The sequence below is a fragment of the Delphinus delphis genome, chromosome 4 (genome assembly GCF_949987515.2).
Source record: "Delphinus delphis chromosome 4, mDelDel1.2, whole genome shotgun sequence".
Taxonomy (NCBI): domain Eukaryota; kingdom Metazoa; phylum Chordata; class Mammalia; order Artiodactyla; family Delphinidae; genus Delphinus; species Delphinus delphis.
The window spans coordinates 125,140,335-125,163,999 of NC_082686.1; the positions used below are offsets into that span (position 1 = coordinate 125,140,335).

The 23,665-nt window shown below is 40.6% G+C and overlaps 1 long non-coding RNA gene across 4 annotated transcripts in view; it reads left to right on the top strand.

Moving 5' to 3' along the window:
• Window positions 1-626: 626 nt before the first annotated feature.
• Window positions 627-23,665, top strand: part of LOC138414059 (uncharacterized) — a 51,337-nt gene continuing 28,298 nt past the window's right edge. Inside the window, exons 1-5 of one of the 4 annotated variants that reach the window (XR_011246454.1) lie at window positions 627-802; window positions 4,101-4,252; window positions 18,085-18,208; window positions 18,806-18,855; window positions 23,248-23,313. This is a non-coding gene — a long non-coding RNA (uncharacterized lncRNA). The remainder of the gene's footprint in view (window positions 803-4,100; window positions 4,253-18,084; window positions 18,209-18,805; window positions 18,856-23,247; window positions 23,314-23,665) is intronic. The other 3 variants (XR_011246453.1, XR_011246452.1, XR_011246451.1) reach the window with 3 other exon arrangements.

The window sequence follows — 23,665 nt, forward strand, 5'->3', positions numbered from 1 at the left end:
TTTTCTTTCTTTTTTCTTTATTCTGGTCCACAGCAGTGAATTCCACCATTCTGTCTTCCAGGTCACTTATCCGTTCTTCTGCCTCAGTTATTCTGCTATTGATTCCTTCTAGTGTATTTTTCATTTCAGTTATTTTTCATCTCTGTTTGTTTGTTCTTTAATTATTCTAGGTGTTTGTTGTTTAATTCTTCTAGGTCTTTGTTAAACATTTCTTGTATCTTCTCAATCTTTGCTTCCATTCTTTTTTCGAGGTCCTGGATCATCTTCGCTACCATTATTCTGAGTTCTTTTTCTGGAAGGTGGCCTATCCCCTCTTCATTTAATTTTTTTTCTGGGGTTTTATCTTGTTCCTTCATCTGGCACATAGTCCTCTGCCTTTTCATCTTGTCTATCTTTCTGTGAATGTGGTTTTTGTTCCACAGGCTGCAGGATTGTAGCTCTTGGTTCTGCTGTCTGCCCTCTGGTGGATGAGGCTATCTAAGAGGCTTGTGCAAGCTTCCTGATGGAAGGGACTTGTGGTGTGTAGAGCTGGGTGTTGATGTGGTCTTGTGGGTTATTGAGCCCAGTAAAACTTTAATCTGCTTGTCTGCTAATGGGTGGGGCTGAGTTCCTTCCCTGTTGGTTGTTTGGCCTGAGGCAACCCAGCACTGAAGCCTACAGGCTCTTTCCTGGGGCTAATGGCAGACTCTGGGAGGGCTCATGCCAAGGAGTACTTCCCAAAACTTCTGCTGCCAGTGTCCTGGTCCCCTTAGTGAGACACAGCCAACTCCCACCTCTGCAGGAGACTCTCCAACACTTGCAGGTAGGTCTGGTTCAGTCTTCTATGGGGTCACTGCTCCTTCCCCCGGGTCCTGATGTGCACACTGCTTTGTGTGTGCCCTCCAAGAGTGGAGTCTCTGTTTCCCCCTGTCCTGTCAACGTCCTGCAATCAAATCCCACTAACTTTCAAAGTCTGATTCTCTGGGAATTCCTCCTCCCATCATTGGACCCCCAGGTTGGAAAGCCTGATGGGGGGGCTCAGACTCTTCACTCCAATGGGTGGACTTCTGTGGTATAATTGTTCTCCAGTTTGTGAGTCTCCCACCTGAAGACAGCAGTTATGGGATTTGATTTTATTGTGATTACACCCTCCTGATGTCTCATTGTGGCTTCTCCTTTGTCTTTGATGTGGGGTATCTTTTTTGGTGAGTTCCAGTGTCTTCCTGACAATGATTGTTCAGCAGTTAATCGTGATTCTGGTGCTCTTGCAAGAGGGAGTGCGCGCACAACCTTCTACTCTGCCATCTTAAGCCAGTCCTATCCTATACTGAAAAGAGAATGCAGTCATTTTGGCAAGTGTATTTTCTTTAATCGGAGTGAAGCTAAAGCAATGACTTTCAAACTTTGGTGTCTGTCAGAGTTTATCAGGCAGGGGTCTAGACATATGCATTTTTCTCAAAGCTGTCGGGAGGGACAACTGGCCCCAAGGCTATGCAATGGAAAGTTGTGAGGGCTGCTGTGGCTTTGGACCTCAGCAGACCTCAGACTGGGGCCCCATGTTCTGTGCCAGAAACCTGCACAGCTTAACCTGGGGCTTCTGGAAGGCTACCAAAACTTGTACCTTCATTGGACAGGAATGTTGTACATATATGCCTGCATAGGAATCCAACGTAACTGATTTACTGTCCTGTGTGAAAACAGTCAGTAATCAAATGGTTTCCTTTGCTGATGCTTCTACCTCTGACTTACTTCTCTCCTAGGTAAATGGGGAAGCGTAGTTCTTAGTATTCTTTTATGTTTAGTGGGAATCCTTTGTTCTTGCTGCTGCTCACCTTGTTGCTATGGGTTTGGAATGCAAGCCACCCTGGATGTCTGGCCCTAGGGTCTACAGGGAAGAATGACAGATAAGATTGTGGAGCCATCAAGTTGTTGGGGGTGGAGTGTACGGCTGTTGTCTTAACTGATGCCATCTTGGGCTCATCCAGTTCCTCCTGTCCTTCCACTGACCCTACTCAGGACTGTAGTACATGGGAAATCGCTTCTCTTTCAACAAGGGCTTGGTAGTAAATAGATATTGGTTAATGATTGTTAGGTCCAGGTGGCCTCTGTGCTCTGTTAGCCTCCAGTAATGAAGACCTTCACTGACATATTCCTGGCAAACCATGAAACTAGTTACTAATTCATAAATCTTGACTTAGGAATGTGCTTCCTGTTTCCAAGCATCTACCCCCATACCATAGGTTAACTATAAAATTGTCCCAACGGCCCCTCGGCGGTGCAGAGAGCAGCTGCTGCGAATGCCTCTGGATTCTTGTCCACCTAACCCTATTCAGCAAGTAAATTATCCTGTAATAAATGGATCCATTGATTATATGGAGCTGTCTGCCTCCTTTTTTGGTCTCAAGGTAACTTCTGAGTCACGTGGACACTTTTCATTCCCTTTGTCATCCAACAGCCAGCAAGTTTCCAGGCATTTTCTTTTATGTTTTTTTAAATTTATTTATTTTATTTATTTTTATTTTTGGCTCTGTTGGGTCTTCGTTGCTGCGCACAGGCTTTCTCTAGCTGCAGCGAGCAGGGGCTACTCTTCATTGTGGTGTGCGGGCTTCTCATCTCAGTGGCTTCTCCTGTTGCGGAGCATGGGTTCTAGGTGTGCGGGCTTTAGTAGTTGTGGCACGCAGGCTCTAGAGCGCAGGCTCAGTAGTTGTGGCACACGGGCTTAGTTGCTCCCCAGCATGTGGCATCTTCCCAGACCAAGGCTCGAACCCCTGTCCCCTGCATTGGCAGGCAGATTCTTAACCACTGCACCACCAGGGATCCCTCCAGGCATTTTCTTCTTACTCATTTTCTACTCCATGTTCAAACTCAGCCCTGTGGGATGGAAGGACAGTGACCAGAGCACAGCAACAATCCCCGAAGTCACATTTTCCAGAAAATTCTAACCCCCACACACAAATGCTCAGATAGTTACTGAGCTGATGGCTCCAGAATATATACTTATAACACTCATATTTGCAGTGAAATGAAATGGATAAACAGTAACATCCCTGACCAGTGCAAGTAAACATTTTATGGTGTAATACAGGAAGAGTCATGAAGTCATATTTCTGTCCTGTTTTGAGACAGTTGACCTTCCCATGAAAAGGCACATAGCTGCTCTGTGGCAGGAAGTGGGGAGAGGGCTGTGAGCCTCAGGACTCTGTCAATAGGAGGGACACGTCACTGAAGGTTAATAAGCAGCTAGTCGTGGACAGAGTGAACACTAAGAACCTCCTTACAGTGATTCCAGAGTTGATACTTAAAAGTGAACTTAGAATAATGCTGCGTTTGAGAATTTCTGCCCTCAGCATAGACTGGGGTGAGACAAGAAGGTGGATCCAGCCACCGGGAGAGACTCAGCTTACTTAAAGTATTTTGGGAAAGAGAAGAGAGGAATCGAGACCAGACCAAACACCCTTCCTCTTAGCTGTGTCTATCAGAAGATTTTCACCTCAGAACCCCAGGGTATAACTTTGTAGCTTGTTATACATAATTACTATATGCCCGAGTTAACTGTTTAGTAACCCAAGTAAAGTTACATGTCACAAGTTTTTTTGGTTACTTTTTTTTTTTTTCGGCTGCACCACACAGCTTTTGGGATCTCAGTTCCCTGATCAGGGATTGAACCCGGGCTCTCGGCAGTGAAAGCGTGGAGTTCTAACCACTGGACAGCCAGGGAAGTCCCACATATCACAAGTTTTAACCATTTTCCACAGTTTCTTTTCTTGTCGGCTTAAAGATTTCTGGACTGGGTGGGTCGTCTCTGCATTTAGCAATCGAGATTCTAAATGACTGGTAATGAATAAAAACAAGGAAGCAGTCTTCTTTACAGAATATTGCTCCAGCTTTATTTCTCTCTGGCAATATGCAGTCTCTCATTACCTCCAATATTCCTGATTATACTCTCTAATTTGTTTCTTGTTGACCCATGAGAACTGGCTCTAAACCTCTACTCCATGACATCAGAAAGGAACCACCCAGAACAGTGCTTCACTTTGTGACAGCAGGAGACATTGACTATAAAAGAGCAGGTCGTTCTGGCCGTGACCAGTCAGACCACCACGGAGCTATCTTTTTCACAGGAAGTTGTGTAACTCTGGAATTTCATCAGTGATTGTGGTCACGTACAGAACTTTGATAATGAGTCCCTGACCTGACCCAGTGCAGTGCGAGTTGGCTGAGCCTCTTCTCCACTATTGATCAGCTCAGGACTGTGCTGGGAATGATCGCGCAGGTAGGTCTTTGATCGCTCCATGCCCTTTGGCTGCCCATTAGTGGGTCAAGGTCCTGCTCATCACCTTCTGTCAGGTAAAGGAGTCAAAGGCAGAGGAAGAGAGAAAGCCAAAACTCTAATCTAGCAAAAGCCTTGATGGTATTGATGTCTACAGTGGTATTGAAAGGGGATTTTTTTTAATGGCATAAGGATTTCAATTACTCCTTCATTCCTGTTCTTTCGCTTCCCTTGAATGATGTAGAAATCAAAGCATATGAGTTATTAACAATGAAAAAGAACCACAATACTAGAATTAGTTTTGCAAAAGATTAAAGAATAGCATTCACAAGGTTTGATTACAAGAACATCACTTGGTGACTTTCTCGAAATGTCTTCCTCCCTTGTCTTTCCAGACCGATTCCCTCTTGCTTCTATTCCATGCCGGGCTAATATACTCAGTGCAGAACTCAGCACTTTGATTTGTGCCCTGGTCTTAATTTATAAAAGGTGACTGAGTGATGACACGAAGAGGCCAACACCACTGAAAGAAAAGTTCATTGTGACTCACAGTTAGTTCCCCTAGAAATGAGAGGCAGACGTGTCACACGGCCACACGAAGAGGCACCAAAATTGTTCAGAAGCAGGAACCAGGGGAAAGCATAGGAGGCCACAGCATTCATTGCGGTTTCTATGAAAAAGGCAAGGCAGGACACAAGGGACGGTTTAGGATTGGCTACTTTGAACAATTCCAGCGGGTTCTAGAGGCATAGGGACTGTATTTGTCTGGTACTTGTCTCAGGTTGATTTAGGGCAAGGGAAGCATTGGCTTGGTGTATGAAATCTAGATAAAGGAGGCTGTTGGCAATATGGACTTGGGATTGGCAGGTTTGTGTATAAAAGTCTGGCTCACCAACAAGTCGTTTATAATCTCTAGGAATTAACTAGCTCTGGGAGTGGCAGTCCCTCCCCAGCTAGTACGGTCCCCCAAAGATGTCAAAGCACCATCAAATATTGAAAATTAAAAACATAATTAATACATGTTTCATTTCAGAATTAACTATTTATGTGACTCTCTCCTCAGACTGGGCCTCCTTGGGACAAATAACTATGCCTTGTTTTCTATTGAATCCGAAGCACTTAGCGTAGTGCTTGACACATAGCTTAATAAATATAGAAAGAACAAATGAATGTTAACTATAATAATAGTCATTCATAATTATTAGATGGTTACTGTATGCCAGCACTGTGTAAAAGCCTTATAAATTTTCTCTCCTTTAATTCTCACAGCAACCAATTAGATAGATGCATTAGTTTTTTATTGCTGCTGTCACAAATGGCCACAGACTTAGTGGCTTAAAACAACATAAATTTATTATCTTACAGTTCTGTATGCCAGAAATCTGACATGTGTGTCACTGGGCTAAAATCAAGGTGTCAGTGGGACTGTTTCTTTTAGGAAGTTCTAGGGGAGAAGCTATTTGCTGCCTGCTCCCGTTTCTAGAGGCTGCCCACAATCCTTGGTTAATGGCCCCCTCCCATCTTCAAAGCCAACAATGGCAGGTTGAGTCTTTCTTACATTGTATCACTCTGACCTCTTTTGCCTCCTCTTCTACTATTAAGGACCCACCATGATAATCTTGGAAAATCTCCTTATCTCAAGGTTAGTTGATTAGCTTGCTTTAATTCCATCTGCAACCTTAATTCACCATTGCCATCTAAGATAATATATTCACAGGTTCCAGGGATTAGGCTGTGGACATCTTTCTGGGGGCTATTATTTTGCCTACAAGATATCACTATTAAAAAAACCACAAGGGCTTCCCTGGTGGCACAGTGGTTGAGAGTCCGCCTGCCAATGCAGGGGACGCGGGTTCGTGCCCCAGTCCGGGAAGATCCCACATGCCGCGGACTGGCTGGGCCTGTGAGCCATGGCCGCTGAGCCTGCGTGTCCAGAGCCTGTGCTCTGCAATGGGAGAGGCCACAGCAGTGAGAGGCCCGCGTACAGGAAAAAAAAAAAAAATTACTGAGTCAAAATATTAGAATCATTCTGTCAAAAAAGATAAAAATGACTTCATGAACAGTCTAAGTAACTAAGGAACTGATGAAAATCTCGGTAACAAAGACACTATTTTCATACTGAAGTTGCTAATAAAATTTATTGGAGAAAGGGGAGATGGGAATGAGAGGAAATAAAATGTCACTTGAATGTGAAAATAAAATTATTAGAATCGTGATTTAGTTTCTTTCCAGAGCTGTGGAAACAGTATATGGTTCCACCAAAGTATATGCATTGCACCCTCTCACCTCACTGTTATTGATACTATCACTGGAAAAAAAAAAAAAACTTTGCCAAATTGATGGCTTTCTCATTCAAAAAGTATCTTACTGTTGTTTAAATGCAATTTTAAGTGATTTGATTATGAGCAAGTTTAGATATCTTTATAGGTTCAATAGTCATTTGTACTTCATCTTCTATGAATTATCTGTTCAAATCCTCATGCATATATTGTAGGAATCTAGAAATTACGTTTAATTCTAAAGTATCTTTTATCAGATCAGATATAGTTACCTAAATTTGGTAAAGAAAATAAAGCTAGATTATCTTGGTCCTGTCAAAACAGTAGTCTGAATGAATGAGTGGTGTGTCACATCATGTAAATGTCCAGTGGATCAGATATCCTTATATAAACACCGAGTTTATTTAAATATCATCACTTCTAATTAATTTGGCGTACCTTTTCACTCGATTACAGTGTAAGTGCTTCCCATTCCAGCCCCAACGTGAACACTGATAAGACAATGAAATAACCAGATTCCAACATCTCTTGGATACATTTTTACAGTTTGATAGATCCCAGGAGGAAGGTCGTAAACATCAGTGGTACTCTCCCGAATCCTCAACAAAAAGACAAAACACAATTAAATAGCTTATAAGAGGTATCAGTCATTTACACACCTTACTGTTTGCGGTAACTCCTCATTTCTATGTACTTCATCAGATGACGATTAGAATGCATTAGGCATCACTGCACCTCTCCTCCGAATACAACTGAGAGTTTGGAGAAGGAAGTCCCAGAACTTCTTAGTGACAGGCCACAGGGAAAACATCTCGCTCTAACAGGATGCCTGTGCCCGTATCGGTGTTAGGTACCTTGTCAGCGTCTCACACAGAATGCTCTAGATTTCAGAGAACATCGGTTTCACAAATCCCAAAGGTTTTAACTGAAATATTTCTAACTAGGGATGTTGGTGATATGATGATGATCATTTCTCTAGATGTAGCTATCAGGAAAACTCATGGTTACAGGAAGAAGTGGAGCTACCTCTGCATTCTGGGGTTGGGCCTGAGGGCTGAGGGCTTTAGTGGCCAATTTCTATCTCATCTGTGGGCTACTTTGATTTTGATAAATGAAGCCCAGGGCCTGGCTAGGTTAGATTAGAAAGAGAGTAAGAGGGAGATGAATTTCTCTGTATAATAATATGGGAGGTATTTGGAGGATGGGGGATGTGTTGGAGAGTGCAGCTCAAGATGGGGTCTAGAATAATGTGAGGAGAGGAGAGAAGCCAAGAGAATGTGGAGAGGAAGAATACAGAGAAAGAAGTCTTGAGGGTGAGAATAAAAAGCAGGAGAGCCAGAGGTTCTCAGCCATGCATAGCGGAGGGATAATTAAAGACAAGGGCATTTAATGTCAAATGGTAACAACAAATGGTGATGCTTTCACTGTGTAATAACAATAATAAAAACCCTCTTATTTACCCCCCAAATTTCACTTGAAGTCTATGACCCACAATGGCCTTGATTTTGCGCTTGGTTAGGTGAGTCCTAAGAAATGGGGGTGTGTTCCAATTTGGAGCTGCACAGAGACATGAGGAGATACCAGCCACAGGAGGTGAGAAGCCAGAAAACTGAGCAGAAACAGGAAATGAGAGTTGGAGATGGCTAGAAGAAACTTAGGCTCTCAAGACTCCCTGGAGATATTAGAAGGAAGGGGGAAGGCTGAGCCTTCTCCCACTTGAGTCATTGCTATTTAGGGAAATTAATTTTGCATCTAAAGTGACAATGATATGCATGACATAGATATTTCTAAGATGTCAGAAAATTTGGAGAACAATATGAAACAATTTTAACTAAGAACTGACAATGTCCAAGGTATTAGTAAATGTACCATATGTACCTGGAGCCCTGGCACCGAAGGAAACCACAGCCTTAGGGAATAGGAAGTGACTGGCTGGCTTGTCCCAAGACCCAGTTAGTAACCCCAGGGGGCTGCTCTGCTGTCCCTAGATGTTCCAGGGAATACAGACCAGCAGCTGCATCATTGCTGGAGTACTTAAGTTTAACCTCAAGGGGAGGGGAAGACTATTTGAGTCCATCTGTGATGGGTTTGGAGTGAGTGGGCTAGAGTTGACAGCTGATGGTACCAGGTTCCGTGGTACAAGTAGGATAAATCTTTTTTTTTTAATAAATTTAATTATTTATTTATTTGTCTGTGTTGGGTCTTCGTTGCAGTGTGCAGGCTTCTCGTTGCGGTGGCTTCTCCTGTTGCGGAGAGCAGGCTCTAGGCATGCGGGTTTCAGTAGTTGTGGCACGTGGGCTCAGTAGCTGCGCCTCGTGGGCTCTAGAGCACAGGCTCAGTAGTTGTGGGGCACAGGCTTAGTTGCTCCACGGCATGTGGGATCTTCCCGGACCAGGGTTTGAACCTGTGTCCCCTGCATTAGCGGGCAGATTCTTAACCACTGCGCCACCAGGGAAGTCCCAAATAGGATCATTCTTAAGGGAAGCAACTTTCTGAAGAGGCTAAGAGTGAGGGGTTCTGGAGTCAGAGCCAGAGGTTCAAATCCTACGTTTAACACTTCCTGCTTGTTGGAAAGTTCTTTACCTTGTTAATCCTCCATTTCTCTATAAAATGGTGATAAAATAGTACCTCTTTCATAGGAAAGTTGTGTGGGTTCAATGAGAAAGCCATGCAAAATACTAAGCATAGCATCTGGCACATAAGGACTTAATAAAGGTTAGCTATAATCATCATTATAGAAATGTTACCATAAAGTCCACTTAATTTGACGCCTTATAATATTATCATTTATGTAGATGTAGCCCCTGAAAGATAACTCTGGTTTCTTTTCATCTCCACACAACACTTGGCATGGTTCTAGGAATATCATAGGCTTTTTTTTTTTTTTTTTTTTTTGCGGTACGCGGGCCTCTCACTGTTGTGGCCTCTCCCGTTGCGGAGCACAGGCTCCGGACGCGCAGGCCCAGTGGCCATGGCCCACGGGCCCAGCCACTCCGCGGCATGTGGGATCCTCCCGGACTGGAGCACGAACCCGTGTCCCCTGCATCGGCAGGTGGACTCTCAACCACCGTGCCACCAGGGAAGCCCTAACTTTAGGTTTTGTTTGTAAATTGGAACAACCATTATGGAAACCAGTATGGAGGTTCCTCAAAAAGCTAAAAATAGAACTACCATATGATCCAGCAATTCCACTCATGGATATATATCCAAAGAAAGTGAAAATACTAATTTGAAAATATACATGGACCCTAAAGTTCATAGCAACATTATTTATAATAACCAAGATAAGGAAGCAACCTAAATGTCCTTCAACAGATGAATAGATAAAGAAGATGTTATACACACACACACACACACACACACACACACACACACACACACACACAATGGAATACTACTCGCTATAACAAAAGAATGAAATTTTGCCATTTGCAACCACATGGTTGGACCTGGAGGGTATTATGTTTAGTAAAATAACTCAGACAGAGAAAGACAAATACTATAATATCACTTATATGTGAAATCTAAAAAATAAAACAAACTAGTAAATATAACAAAAAAGAAACAAACTCATGGATATAGAGGACAAAATAGTGGTTACCAGTGAGGAGAGAGAAGTGGGGAGGGGCAAAATAAGAGCAGGGGATTAAGAGGTACAAACTACTATGTATAAAATAAATAAGCTATAATGATATATTGTATTGTACAGTACAATAAAGCCAGTTTTATAATAACTATAAATGGAGTATAATCTATAAAAATTTTGAGTCACTATGTTGTACACCTGAAACTAATATAATATTGTAAGTCAACTGTACTTCAATTAAAAAAAAATATGGCATGGCTTATAGTAGGTATTCCACAAAACCAACAAACAAACAAAAACAGGAAAAAAAGAGCAAACATTAGCCTCACAGTCCTGCATGAAATCTTTGGGACTTTTCTTTCTCCCAAAGCAGTTACCTGGCTGCGTTGGAGCAACAGTGGACTAGTTTGTTTTCACCCCATGAGCATGAATAGAATACGGCCTTGAGGCATTGTTTCTAAAGACAGCATAGAGTTTCTCGCCAGGGCTAAGAAGTATTATGGGACCTAGGAAATAGAAAAAGGAAAATGTGTGGATAGTTGTTATTTATTTTAAATGATGAGTCATCTGTCCCCTTAAGTATATACACAGTGACTTATTCTTTTCCTTAACATGCAGCCAAATGAAACGAAAACACATTTAACAAATGGACCATTGCTGGTTTATGACACATGGTTTTTGCCTTTAAGTCATCTAGAATTGTATAAGCTCCAGCTCTAGAAAACTTACTTCGATGAGCATCAGTTAATGCCTATGAAAACACTCAATTTAGAAGTGGAACACTTTATTTTCTTTCTTGACCAACCTCATCATTTAAGCCTTTTATTCTTTTCCCCTTTAAGCCTAGTGGAGGATTGGGAGAAGCTGCAAGGCATCTTTATTGACCCAGGGCAATTATCTCTCTCACAAAGTAAAGACCGTTCATTTTACTCTCTCTCCCTTTCAACCCAAGCCAAGAACTGGAGGTATATAATTTGTTATAAAACTTCTTTCTATCTGGAGGCAGGTTGAATCTGTGGCTCTAAAAATTCTGAAACAGAGATGAACTAAGCAGAAAGAACTCTCCTTAAACTTGTGCTATAATTACTAAAATCAGAGCCTTGAAGAGACTTCGTGGACATTAGATGCTAGTGAAGTAAAGCGACTCTTTGCCTCCCGTGGCAATTCTACCTTCTCAAACACTATGCTTGTTTTTCCTTTGCTAAAAAGGGTGTTTTTTTTTTGTATAAATAATAAAGGAATCTAGAGGGTCCTATTTGGTTATTTATCTTAGTACATTTGGCCAGAATCCTAGAGAAAACAAAATAAAGATAAGAGCCCACTCAAAAGCACTGGGAACTGGATAGAATAGATCTCCCTCCAGGGGTTGCAAAGCCCAAGAGGTTGATGAGGAGCCAAGAAAAGTAAAAGTTTCTCCCCGTCAGCACGAACATCCATCTTCTCAGGGCTACAGTCAGTGATGAGAGATAAAATCTCTAAAACTGTAAACTGGCGAATATTCTTTTGATGGTACAGAATATGTATAAATGGCGTTTATAACCCCACAAGCTATAAAATAATTTTACCAAGGAGTCCGAGGTGATTTGCTTTTTCCTTCTGTGTTTGGAAGGAAGCATCTGTGCATTCAAAGTAAATTAGTTTTTTGTAAATTCCTCCAGTTCTGTTTGGGCCTTGTTCAAAATAGAGCTGGGATTCACTGTACAGAGAAAGTAGATACACAAAGAACATTTAAATTTACAGTGATCATGTGAAAAGAAAGCAAGAACCTACATGCATCTGTTTTAAAGTACTTGTAATTTATTTATAAAAACAATGCATACTCATTGTAGAAAATTTGGAAAATAAAGAAAAATATGACAAAGAAAGTTAAAATCTTCATAATCCCACCATCTCTATATAACCACTGTCAACATTTTCCATGGATATTTTTTCAGTCTTTTGTCTATACATGTGTATACAAGTGTCTGTCTGTATACTACCTACTAGTTTATCTACACATCTTCTTTTGGAATAAAATTTTAAAAACACTTGTCTGGGTTTTTTTAAGGCAGGTAGTAACCAACATTGCTTTTAAAACAACTGTGCTGAGATGCTATAGTATTGAGATGAGAGATGTCATTCTTGACTTTTTAATTCTATTATAATAACACAAAATGGAGTCCCCTGAGAAAAAGTGTTCCCTAGTAAGGAGTGATGGCTTGCAATGCTGAGACATCATCAAATTTCATAGTCAGGAGAATCATGCAAGCCAAAAGAATCTATTAATTCATACTTATTTTAGTCAATATAAAATGAGAGTTGAATCTAATTTTTGCTCTATGCCTAGATAGCCTTTTCACAATTAATACAAAATTTCCACTACATAGATTGAATTTACTGATGAGCTTAAAATGTAAGAAGAGAAAATATTCGCCTGATATAACATTCTTAGTTTTCTTAAATTTTCTGCGAGTAAATTAGAAAAAAAGTACTACGGGAAACATTATTTTTTGGTGGTTATAGAACTTGATATTTTCTGACATAAAACTTTCATTCAATAGACCAAAAGAATGAAAACGCCTGTAATCTTCAAACTGGTAAATATATTTAGCAGATGGGCCATCAGAAAAACTTTCTGTGCGCTTTTAAATGCCAATGTCACAGTAATGTATTTTAGTCTTAGTTTTTGGTTATTAAAGTTGGTAATATATCCTTAGGTGTTATTGAGTAAAAAATATTTATATAAAATTATTTAAGGATGTCATAAGAAATTATTAATTATACCCTCAGATCTTAGCAGGAAAGTACCAATTACACATGAGGAATATTTTTGAATTTTTGTAAAATTGCTCTTGCTATTGTACAAAAATTATTTTATAATTATGAGATAGTTAACAACACAGCTGATAACACCATCCACTGTGCTGTTAAATATCTCATAATTATAAAATAAATCCCTTTTAAAATTTAGCTCTAAGAAAAAGATAAGCAGTATGTTTTTCTTGGCAGTTGCTTCCAAGGCTTTTAGAGAAAAACTGTGTAGCAATGATCCTTAGGCTGAATATTTTCCAATAATTGTTATAATTATTTTCCTACCTTTATGTTATCGGTATCTTTTTATTATAGATACCTAAATCTTTTCAGGAGTAGTTAGGTTATGAAAAAGTCCAATTATCTTTATTTAACTATAAATATTTTAATTGCTGAATCATTACCTTCCAGCTGCTGCTAAATTATTTCCAGTGAAGAAATCTCTACCAGATGGAGCAGAGTTCCAAAAAATTTCATCAGCAGCAATATAATAACGTAAAACTTGTGTCCCAATAACATCTGTCGAAGGATTTTGGCAACTCCTTACATTGAAGAAGGTCTGCATACCCTCTGAAAAACAGTAAACCCAAGTAGAGAATGTTATGAAAATATTAAAACATTTTTCTTAGTCCATATGTATTTTAAAAATTGTAGCCAACAACATTGCAACTTCCCCTTCCTTTGAGAAATTTGAGGTATTTTCTTTATGGAATCTGTGTAAAAACCTGAAATGTATGAAGCAAGTATAAAACTCAGGAGGCCAAGATGAATGTTAGAGGAACATATATTAGTGGAGAATAATAACAAGCATTGGAACAGCTCCTACATGACTACGGCACCTGCCTACCAAGAGGAATTCGAGAGTCTGTTTAGCCAAAAGTATTTTCCCTTATGGGTCTGAAATTGTTACCATTAATTACTAATGAGTTAGTTGGTTTATTAGATTAACTAGTTGGCAGGCAGGAAGAAAATCAAGGCAGGTACATTTCCATGAGGGCATCAGTCCTGTGTTTTGATTTTAGAGTGACATTGATGGGAGAGTAAATTAACACAGACGTTTTGGAAGGCAATTAGGCAGCATTTGTTAAAATTAAAAACCCTTCCATTAAAAAATTTCACTTCTTCATAGTTAAGCAAGACACATATTTGCACATACATAAAAAGATAGACATAAAAAGGGGTTAGCTATAACAGTTAGTGAACCAAGAAGGTGAGAGCTATTTAAATATCTATCAGTAGGCAAATGGTTAAATAAATTAGGCTATGTCTCAAATATGGAAAACTATACAACTGCTTAAAAGAGTAAGTTAGAGGTATAGGGAATATCATGGAAAAGATTTCAAGACATATGGATGAGTGAAGAAAGCAAGCAGCAGAATAAAGAAAAACCTATTATATAAAAATAATAGCCTATTTTTTAAAGTTATATAATTACATAAAACTTATATGCAGTGTGATCTACTTATGTAGAACAAAACACAAAACAACAGCTGTGCATTTTTTATTTCTACATGTTCATATATATTGTATGAAAATGCATGGTAAACAGGTTTACAGGTATTCACGCAAACTTGCGTACAGGGATTATTCTCTGCAGAGGGAACTGGGGTGGTAGTGGGGTAGGGTTAGACTAACGGTCTATTCTTAAACCATTTCTCTAAAGGTGAACACAAAATCTGATTCTTCTTTTTCTTTTTTTGATAATTTTGGTAGTGTAAATACTCCCCCTTGGCCAATTTGAAGCTACCACAAGTTTATCAGCTGGCTTTTTTAATTCTCAACTCTCTGGAGGTCCTATGAGGTGGCTCCCAGATACCATATTAGACTTTCACTCTTTCTGTCTGCTGCCGCCACCAATTCTCCCTCCCTCCTTCGCTGCCCCCTGCCCTGGCTCCTTCCTCTTTCTTTTCTTCCTTTCTTTCCAACAAGTCTATTCATGTATTCTTGTAATTCCTAAAAACAAAACAAAACAAAAAACCAAAACCAAACAAACAAAAACACCCAAAACTGTAGGTCACAGGAAGAGAAGAAACACAGGGGAAGGCTATGGGGTCCATCAGCCAAACAACTTTCAGAAGCTTTCGCAACTGAGCCTAGGCTGACCCTATATTTTTCTGCAGAGTTGAGGAGGAAAGACCTGATTTAAAGGCAAGATCTGTAAACGAGGTAAATAGGAGGAGTGGGGCTGAGTGTACCTTTTAACCTTTAAAACGTATGTTAAAACAATATCCCTTTCTAAGTGAGAACCTTTTTATCATTAAACTCTGTCGAGTTATTATAGCTGTGTGTGGGTCTCCTTTTTCTCACAACTCTGGGAGGGACACAGCACTTAGGAAATCCCAATAAATACTTGTTGTTTAGTTGTTTAAATAATTAATTGAAGTATGATGCTAACCAACGTATGGGACTTAGAAAAAAGAAAGGTTTTTCTCAGAGAAGTAAACCCCATTTTTTTTTTTTTTTTTTTTTTTTTTTTTTTGTGGTACGCGGGCCTCTCACCGTCGTGGCCTCTCCCGTTGCGGAGCGCAGGATCCGGACGCGCAGGCTCAGTGGCCATGGCTCACGGGCCCAGCCCCTCCGCGGCATGTGGGATCTTCCCGGACCGGGGCATGTACCCGTGTCCCCTGCATCGGCAGGCGGACTCTCAACCACTGCGCCACCAGGGAAGCCCAGTAAACCCCATTTTTGTACAAAAAAAAAAAAAGAAAAAAATTCTTCAGTTCTAGTAACAATCATGTTTACTGATTGAGAAATAAAACAAAACATTTACATGATTATATGTAGAATTTAGTCATATTTAAGAATAGAGAAGATCAATAACTTCATAACAGGCCTTCCTATCATTAAATGTGAAGTGTGATTGAACAGGGAAATAAACTAAAATAAGTAGGTTTACTGGGTACTGGATTAGAATTACTTTGTCCTACATAATTCCTGGCTCTCATAGGGTTTTGGGTAAGTGTTTTAACCTCTTGGAACTTGTTTTCTCAATTTAAAAAAAAGGTGTGGGCTTCCCTGGTGGTTGTTTAAAGATACAGATCTCTGGGCTTCCCTGGTGGCACAGTGGTTGAGAGTCTGCCTGCCGATGCAGGGGACACGGGTTCGTGCCCCAGTCCAGGAAGATCCCACATGCCGCAGAGCGGCTGGGCCCCTGAGCCACGGCCACTGAGCCTGCACGTCCGGAGCCTGTGCTCCGCAGCGGGAGAGGCCACGGCAGTGAGAGGCCCGCGTACCGCAAAAAAAAAAAAATAAATAAATAAAAAATAATTTTAAAAAGGTGTAATAATACATGCTCTGTCTGACACTCAGGGTTTTCTTGTAAGGTTTACCAGCTAATGAATATAAACTTCTTTTTTATAAAAACAACAACAAAAATAGTCCCTATATACCTAAAAGTGTTTATTACCGTAAAGTTAAAGGTGTCAGAGATGTGGGTTCTGGTCCTAACTGTGTCACTGACTTTCCAAAAGGCCATCTTATAACCTCCCCAATGGCAGTTTCCCCCATTTGAAAGATGATGCATTTGTAATGGGTCGTAACCCTGGGAGTCCCCTGACCCTGTATTATGTAAAAGGAATAAATCCCTACCATGTATCTGACAGCCCAGCATCCACTCTCCAGCACCCTTGGCCACTAAGAAGGCATCTTGCATTGAGGCAGGGAAGACAGTAATGGTGTCTTTTCTGTGATTCCGAGAGATCAGAGTTTGTCCATGGGTAAAGATGGAGTGTGTGTCCAACACACCTCCCATGCCGATAAAATACTACTTGACCCTGTCCTCTGCACACATGGTGAGATTGGGCAGATTCCCATACATGTATCCATTTATTGCTGAAAACAGATGTAAATTAACCTATCAGGCATGTTAGATCAAGGCCACATGGTATACATTCTATGCATTTTCTCATCACATAAGCCTGGCAGTATCATCATTGTTCTCATGCATAATCTACGACAGGACTTGATTTGTTTTCCCAAAAAAGAGGCCATAAGCATTGTTTCTGATTAAAGCTGAGGAGCACACAAATTTAGAGGCAAGAGGAGGAAAAGTAAGCTAAAAAGTGGGAAACAGTGAAAAGGGGAAAAGAATAGAAAGAAGCTAAGTCCATGGAAGAAGAAAACAAGGACAAAGGTGACTGAGATAACAGGAGCATCTTTTCTGAAAGGTTCTACATAGAAACACATTTCCATAAGATATCTGGTCAGTTATGTCTTTGTTCTTCTATAATATTTTATTACCTTAAAATTACATCTTTGCTCTGCTGTCACCACCTAATTTTGATCAATATCAGATGTTAGAAACAAATGCATCTGTTTAACTTTACTTGCTATGAGACTTTGGAAACCGAGAGAATTTACTAGATGACTTGCCTATCAACCAGCATACCTGGGGTAAAAAACTGGGAAATAAAAACTCATTTAAACCAACTCAAACATAGGGAAATAGAATCATAGAAGTTAGAATTATAGGATATAATGAATGAGAAAGTTCTTTATAATCTTACAGCACATGAGATTTCTCTCCCAGAAGCTAGAAACTCTAGTATTAACTTGGCCAGATTCAGTATATATATTAATATTGTCATTCATATACCAGCTACGGTTTTCCAGTTATAGAAAACATCAGAACGTAAGACTCGTGGATATTTTTTTCCATGTCTCTATCCAGGGTTCCTGAAACAAAACAGCAAAACTTCCTCTTTGCAGAAATTCTTTTTGCTATGAAATAAACTGGTGATTCTAACTGATTCCACTCAAAATGTAAAAGGAAAATCTTGTACCTCCACAGACAGAAACCTAAGGAACTCAGCATGCAAGGAACAGGCAGACAGCCTCTCATCTCCCTGTTTCCTCCCATGCTGTGGTTTCAACACTTCTCTGTAGAAGGGTGACAGAGTTTTGTGTGAAGGTGACTAAGGTGACGATTACTGGGTTTGACTACCATCTAGTGTCCAACCTGCACTCCTGGACTTGAATGGAGGCATTGGACTCAAGATTGCCATCTAGAGCTCAGAGTTCCAGTGGCAACGTTACTTTCTTGACTGGAGAATCAAGGTCAAGCCAGGCAAAGAGAGGTCATTTGATAGCAAAATTCCACTGGACGAGCGAGGGAGACCCCACGTATCCCGGTTGGCTCTATTGCTACAATGAGATTTTTACAATGTAACCTCTTTTACAAGTCAGAATTGGTCCAAGAAGTCCTGAAGCCACATCTTTTAGAGTTTCTACATGGGAGTGGTACCTCCGTGTCATGCAGTTACTGTCATTGGGACAAGGCCCCTGAGTTTCTTCTGCAAACCACCGGTAAGTATACCCTGCCCCTGGTTCTAGCCGGTCATCTTCCTTTTGTGGGCCTGTAGTGTTATCAGGATAGAGAGCGCCTAGAAAACAACCTGCAGTGTTGTCACAGTAACCACCGGACGACACTGTTTTGCATGTGACCCACGCTTTCTCCATTAAGTCACGAATGGATGTTAATTTGTATTTTTAGAATAAAGTGTGCATCTCCGCCTTCCTTTCTCCCGCCTCCTGTCTCCCTAGATCCCCCTTACTTGGTTTCTACCTGAATGGCCAGCTTGGCCAGTTTCCAGACTAAATTGGAATGAGTCAGGCAGCATATTAACAGACTAGCATCACCTTTATTGATAGATTCCACGAATATTTACTGTGCACCTACTATGTGCTAGATCTTGGCTACAGAGAGCTAGGATCCTGAGTTGCCCTCCGTATTTTCTATGCTGCAAATCGGACTTTGGGACCCAGGGCCTCAAGAGCTTCCATGTCATCTACAAGCTGCCCACAGGCATCGGGAAGTGGCCTTCTGCATAGCTGATATTACATTGAGCTACTACCTTAGTCTGAAGCTGGCGTCTTGCTCTCTTTTTTTCCTTCCTCTCCTAGAATCTGGCTTCAGATCTCCACCTCCGGAAGCTGGAATCTGATAATTATAGGTAACATTCCTTCATTCAACAGAAGACTTTGAAGTGTGACCAACCTATCATTTATCATCTTTTGAGACGACCTTGCTCCATGTTGAACACAAAACCCTATTTGGTAGCTTTCTCTTCCCTTCCTTTTTCCAACACCATCAGGCAGCTGTGAGTGTGAATGTTTAGGGGAGAAGATACTTACTGTCTGGAAAATAGTGACTTCACCTGACAGTGGTGTTTTCCAAGAAGCTAATCCTCATTCGCTAGGAAATGGAAATGAGATGAAGGCGGAACAATATTTCTGCCAACCTAACATTTAGCTCATGACTGTCTCCTATCCATCCCCCAATTAGTTATTTATTTACATACGAGAAAAGTGTGTTTTCTTTTCCAGAAATTGCACTGGGTGCAGGGGGGAGGGTCCACTCATTTCAAATGAGAAATTACGGAACAATCTGGGATATAAAAATTAAAGACACCTGAAGTAAAAGTCTACATTCACCCCAAACTACTCCTAGTTCACGATTACCTTGCTTTTCCTGAGGTTTTGGTCTCATGCTCTTCACAAGCAACAGCTCAGGAATCTAAGGAAAGGGGACCCACTTACCTTCGTTTTCTTTAGTGCAGTTGATTCCGTGAGGATGGAAACTATAGTTTCTTGAAGCAAAATTTTTCACATGTACACAAATGACGTCTCCAGTCTCTGCTTTCATGATTGGACCTAAAAATCCCAACCAGGATGATTTTTCAATGATCGTTTGAAAGGTATCATCCATGTACTCAAAATACAAAGCCTTTTTATAAGCAGGTCCTATCCTATCTTGGCTTTGTTTTAGATATGTTTGGGACTGAAACCCTCTGTAAACAAACAAACAAACAAGAACTTGAACAATGTTTGACTTGAAAGAAAACAGTGTTAAATCTACTGAAACTAGAAGTAAGAAGCGTTACAGCCTAATTTTATAGAGCAAACCCAGACACTGGTGAAAATCTAGAAGGAGTCAAAAACAGGGTAGTAGGCAAGGAGAAGTTTGGAAGTTCTGGTGAAGAGATCAAATGCAAATATAGCAAGTAATATACATGGTATTTCGGTTTAAATCACTTACCAAATTCTTTGTACTGAACCACGAAAGGTTTCTAACCCTACCCTGAGGTTATTTTAGCTCTCAAGCATCAGATCAATTCCTACAAGTTAAGATTGTTTACACATTTCAATGATTCGTGGATTTGTTGGTAGAATTGGGGGCAATTTGGCACACAGAGTAAATCAGAACCCGACTCATAACCTCTAGATTCCCTCGTCCCAATGATCTGAACAGAGAAATCAAGAAGAGAGCTGCAATTTTACAATCTCTGCCATAGACTCCATATGGGAAGGAAAAGCGTTGTTTTACATCTTAAGCACCACTCAAACAAAATCGATGATAAATACAGAATTAGAGATAATCCCTGAAGTATGCATCATGAGGGCAAGAGCGGCAATAATCCCAGGAAGGAGCAATTTCTGATTTATATTAATAGCTGTCTTCCATGTCATGCTTATACTAAAAATTCAAAGGAAGCGGTTCTAATAGCAAATGTGCCCTGAAACGGTCAATCATGGAAAATTCTTTAGCAGCATTTTATCAGTGAATAATAATTATCAACGTTTGCTTCTGATAGCAGCTTTTTCAGTGTGAAGGTATTACTTACTGATCTTCTGAAATAGGCATTACATTGAGCATATATTTACCAGTAGGAGCATAATTCCAAGTAGTTTCTCTAATGCCTATGTAGTAGTGCCTCTCTATTGTCCAACCTGGAGAACTAATAAAAACCAGAAAGGTCAGTGGTAAAAGGATCTTCATTTTCAAACCTTGCTCCTGGATAGGCTAACTGAGTGATGTTTGTCTTCCTTTATTTGTGTTTGTTTACATAGATCAGGGTTGCAAAAGAGCTCATCAAACACTTCATCTACATATATGTCATTTCCATTCCAAATGCACTTAGTTTTCATTAGTCAGGCCAGGTGAAATGTTGCACAACACATAGAGAATACTGGTTCTTGACACGGTGTACGATGCCAATTAAGACCTTGTTGAATTACCGGGTAGATGGGCTACCCAGATCATTCATCAACCCCTAACGATTCTTATCTATTTCTGGATTATAGGAATCACCTCTAGTCTAGTCTAGTCTACAGACAGCCCCCGCTTTCTCAATTCATTATGTTACCGAATCAGGTTTATTTGCCCGATGGGCACCAAGTCAAATGCTGAGACACCAAGGTTTGCATCAAAGAAAAGGTTTCTTCGTGAAGCAGTCAAGCAAGAAGAGAGAAGAACAAGTTTCAAATCTGCCTCCTCAAAGGCGAGGGGCTTGGGATATTTAAGGGATAAAGAAACAGGGTGGTCTGAGACTTGGGGGAAGGTGATTGGAGGTAGGAAAAAGGTGAAGTAACTGTCGTTCTGCGCAGGTAAAAATGAGCTTCGTGTTTCTTCATGGGACACGTGTTCAGAAAATTGTGGCATTAGTATGTTCTGAGGGTGGAGTTTTTGGCCCTCTGATGTCAAAAGGTCACCTATCAGACACTTGAGCAGGCCCAGGTGAGGGTGGTCTCAACAGGTTTGAACTGGATGAGAGGTGACTCCTTGTTCCTGAAAAACAACTTGGGCACACACCTTAAGGCTCGTATGCCAGAGGTACTATTTATGGGGGGTGGTGAAGTGAGTCTTGTGGTACCTTGTCTAAGCTACGTAAAGCTTGGTGGGTATGCAATTTTGCAAGAACAAAGTGAAGACAGATTACAATTTTCTAATACCTAGACAAGCTAGTTATTGTCTAATGGATCTAACTAATAACTCTCCTCAGTTTCAAGCAGCTGTATCAAAGCTGGCAATGAACCACATACTAGTTTGCATTGTTTAAATTTTTATGTGGTATTTTCTCTACCCCGAATAGATTATAACTCCAATAGATTAGGGACCACTTCTTTTTGTTCTGTATATCTCCCAGAGATGTCGAGAAATAAATGTTAAATTTTAGGGAGACAAATAACTAGAGTGCCTTGGCCAGGATTACAAAAGTGAGGAAAAGAGTAGGAGTCTTTATTTGCCATCGATCTGTGGATCGTCATCTATTGGGATATCTATTACTATGAGGTGTTGTTTGAGACTTTACAATTTGAAAGCCACAGTGGTTTCAACAGTCAGAGTGCCGCTCTGATTTAGGTCTAGAAACCCACACTTAGAAATACTAAGGCAGCAAATATGGCATGTATTGTTCTGCAGCTTGGTTTTTATTCCTGAACTACAAGTCTTAGAGACCTTTATATATCACTACCTAGATGTCTACATCTTTCATTTTAATTGCGGCATATTTTTTTCTATCATGAATGTACTTCATTTATTTTTTAAAACACAAAAGATCAAAGTATATTTTTTTCTGGGGGTTCATACAGATAAATATGCATACTTAAGGACATAAACTAAATACAGTTCTGAGAGGAAGAGAGAGGATTATCATATTTAAAATGTTTTTTTATGAGGAGAGCACATTTCCATTTACTTGATTTAAAAAATCAACAAAATATTTGTAATTTGTTTTCTTTTTTGCATTAAAAAAAATGAGGCTATAAATATTTTCCTTATAAGCAACAGTTGCTAAATTCTACACAGGTCAAAACATGCAGGCTGGGGCTTCCCTGGTGACGCAATGGTTGAGAGTCCACCTGCCGATGCAGGGGACATGGGTTCGTGCCCTGGTCCGGGAAGATCCCACATGCCGTGGAGCGGCTGGGCCCGTGAGCCATGGCCGCTGAGCCTGTGCGTCTGGAGCCTGTGCTCCGCAATGGCAGAGGCCACAACAGTGAGAGGCCCGCGTACTGCAAAACAAACAAACAAACAAAAAAAAACATGCAGGCTGTCATATCACAACGTTTTTCACATTTGTGAATCCTTCGGAGGGTTGTAAGAGGAAGCTGGGGAAGCCGCCCACTGCTTTGGCAGATTTTTATGTCACCAGCAGATGTTGGGAGAAATTCAGAAAAGCTAGGCCTAGAGGGACCATGGTGGGTGGAGCAATCACCCACAAGAGAGCCATGAGGCAGGGATTCACATCTCTCACCCTTTGGGAAGCAGTTGAAAGGAGTGGGGAGAAGATGCATGTCAGGCATGATGCGTTTCACGAGAGAGGAGTTAGGGATGGGCTCTCTGACCTAAGTGAGGAGATCCAATCGGGCTGGAATTGTTGGATGCTACAGTCTCCCACATTTCGCTCTGGGTATGTAAGAACCTTATAACCTTCCCTGTCACTGTGACCTAGACCAGCTGCTGTAGAAGGATCCACCCATCAGGCAGAGGGACAGGATGCCTTAAATGGGTTTTCAGATGTCCCTTTATCGAAATTCTATAACTTCCTTCCTCTTTCTTTTAGGAACATTAATTTTACTTTGGAATGTAGACAATAGAAGAGCCATTCAGCTGGGATACTTTTCCCTCAGTAAGTACCCCAATAAGTTCAAAGAAGTCTAATGTATTCACTTCAAACAGATCTACCTCCAATTCTCACTCTGCCATTTACTAGGTGTGTGATTTGGGACGAGTTGCATAAACATTCTAAACTCCAGTCCCTTCCTACCTGTAACATGAAGGTAATAATAATGAAACCTCAGGGCTCCTGTGAGGACCTCTTCCAGCCTGACACAATGTAGGCATTCAAAGTTAGCATCCTCCCCTGAGACAATGACAATGGTGTTAGTAAATGTTCATTGTTCTTTTCTTTTCTTCTGAACAAATGACTAGGACTGGCTTCTGTTTTGGGGGGAGTGGGGGGGGCACTTTATCTTAGGTAA